The following is a 3106-nucleotide window of genomic DNA, read 5'->3' on the forward strand; positions in this document are numbered from 1 at the left end:
TAGTGGAAGGGCTCTCAAGACTTTGGAAACTATTTCATCTTCACTTAGAACTCCTCCACAATATTGAATTCCCATAACAATCTCATTTACTCTTTCCATAAACTTAGCTGATGAGTTGTCATTCAATCCCATAATCTGCTGATCAGTAAGTGCACACAGGAGGGCTTCTCTAGCTCTGCAATCATTTTCAATATTCTTATCCAGGTCTGCAGGAGTAGGATTCCCAGATGTCAGATCATAAGGTGTGTATCCTTTCTCAGTGATCTCCCAAATATCCTTGCCAAGACATCTAAGATGAGTCTCTAGTCAAATTTTCAATATCCCATAATTTGTTCCATCAAGCTTAGGGATTTCTCTTTTGAAAATAGTTGTCCATAGATTAGAAGTGTTAGTTGCCATAGGATCTACCTCAAGCAATTAAGCTTCTGCAATAGAGGACCAAAGCCTTGATACCAATTGTTAGGATAACCGATCAACAACTGAGAGAGGAGGTGAATCAGTTACATTAACAGGGTATAACTTTTAATCCACAATACAACCTTAAACAAATCAAGTATTGGTAAAGAAAAGACAGATGTCGATAGGAACAGATACCGGTAAACAATACAACTTAACAATTAACCCAATAATCAATGCAAAACAACCATACCACATAACACCATGATTTGTATGTGGAAAACCCAGAAATGGAAAAACTACAGTGGGAAACCTACCCACAATTAGATGATACTTCTGCAAAAAGTATGTGTTACAAGAGGGGCCTGCACTTGCAAGAAGGCACACTGCCTAGAGCATACTACTCATTACAAAAGAGTCTCACTAACTACAGAGAGGCTAAAACCTTCTCAAGATAAATGGACAACAATCCAATAGAATGAAATGTTAGAAATAGCATCGACCATACCTGATTACAGTCTCGGTTAAGCTCAATGTCAGAGGACTAAATCCTCTTTTGAATCCAATTCGATCACCAATGATTGATCACCTCCTTTGTCTGAATGATATTACAATATTCGCACAATAAATTCCTTGACCATGACCTTTTCAATAACCATGATACTTTACAAAGAGTTTCCACCTCTTATTTATACAAACCCTAAGGCCTAAATCAATTAGGTCAACCACCTAAAGATATTACAATAATATCATTACATAATTTCATTTACAATGATATTCCATGTCGGCTTAAGACCAAAACAATAATAACAAATCCATAAATCATCTTGAATCATCCTAGTAATGTGTAGAGTACATGCTAGCATGATACCAGTCCATAACCTAGATAGGTACTGGACCTATTCTGGGTCCACCATGCCAAAGAAATGTCTTCAAGCATTTGAAGCATGATCTAAGAACATCTTTAGCATCCTAAAGTCCATGAAGAAGTTGCACCAACACAAATTATGCATCTTGTCACAATTCCTCAATGAAAGCTCTGTCAGTAAAGCCTTAAACCAGTGCTGGCAAGAGTTTACTAGAGTGTATGATAACATCCAATTACCAAGCCAATACCAACCAACCAAAACATTATCATGGAGCATATAACTCATGAGATCCATTATACTTCATTGATCCAAACATGTTGGAAGTGTGAACAGATAATCTCTTATGTCACTAACACTAGATCTTCTACCGGTAACCAAAACTTGTCTACCGATAACCATCCATATCAGCTAGTGTTGACATCAATGACAAAACATCAATGCAACACATAATCAATTCATCCATAATGCCAACAGGGATCACCTCAAAAGACCCCGCTGCAACCATCCCATGAGAAAGAAAACAAAAAGAGGAATCCAAAAAGCAAACAAAACCCAGTCCAACCTCTGGAATGGAGAGGACCAAGCCCCCAAACCTTGTGCAAGGAAGCAACAATAGAGTGCCTCTCCCACAAGAAAATCTAGCCGCAAGGGACCAAACATCACCATAGACACAAAGAGGATCAGAAGCAAAACCAACCCCATACCACTCCACGTGGGAAGAGAAGGTACAGCACGAGGTGAAAATTCCCCCAAAACCATGTCGGCTGCACCCCTCACAGAACCTACCGCAAACTCCAAAAACCTTTGGACCCCACCAAAGGGGAATACCGTGCACAAGGCATAAGTAAGAACAAAAGCCATGGAGGGGGCTTTCTCCCAAACCGTCTGCTGTCTCATCCAGATCTCCCTCATCCTTACCCTCGTCGCCCTCTTCGGTGGCACAAACCTCAGCACTCCTGCTTGCAAAGCTCCCGTTCCCTTTGCTTCACTGTAGTTAATGCATGTCTTTATCATGACAGAACATTTAAAACTTGATCATTATTGTTGAAAGAAAGACATCGGTTTGGATGTTTGACACCTTGATTGCAGACCTGTGGTCAATTACTAAATGTGTTCTCATAGGATTGATGGATCATTTACATTAGTTACGTTTAAAATGAGAGAGAAAGAGAGGGTTGTATTTACATACAACTTACACCTTTTCAGATTTAAATTTTGATGAAGACAAACATCAAGGACCACTTTCTTGCTATCATAAAAACCAATCATTGTAATTCAAAATCTATAGCCAAAAAGATTAGATTGTAGGGGTGTTGGGAAGCCTAGTCCATGGACAAGGGCATTGGGTGCCCCAGTCTCAACAATTTAATCAAGAAAAAGGTCATGAGTAGGGTATTACACCTAGTTTCCAAAATAAGTCCCACAAATAAGCATAATCAAATGTGAACCAGGCATAGAAATCAAAGTGTTAAACCCCACATCTTCAATAGTTAATGCAGCCCTAATTTAGTACATATCTTAGTTAGTTAAATTGAAATGGTGATGGTGAATTTATTCCATTGGTTGTGTCCTTCTACTTACTTATATATATCTTCTTTGATTATGATGAAAATTAAAATAGCTCTAACATCTATTTTTTTCATGTGATGAACTAATAAGTAATAATCAATAATTTCTTATGCATATATGAAGTATTGAATATGGATTGAATTTTTGATTCGTTGGAATTGATGAATAATTAATTTATGCATAGGGATATTGGAATTTGGATATTAATTAATATGATATTAAGATAATCCAATTGAGTTTCTCATTGTATAATGCAAGAAAGAGGGTGTGCA

Source organism: Cryptomeria japonica, unplaced genomic scaffold (genome assembly GCF_030272615.1).
Source record: "Cryptomeria japonica unplaced genomic scaffold, Sugi_1.0 HiC_scaffold_49, whole genome shotgun sequence".
Lineage (NCBI taxonomy): Eukaryota > Viridiplantae > Streptophyta > Pinopsida > Cupressales > Cupressaceae > Cryptomeria > Cryptomeria japonica.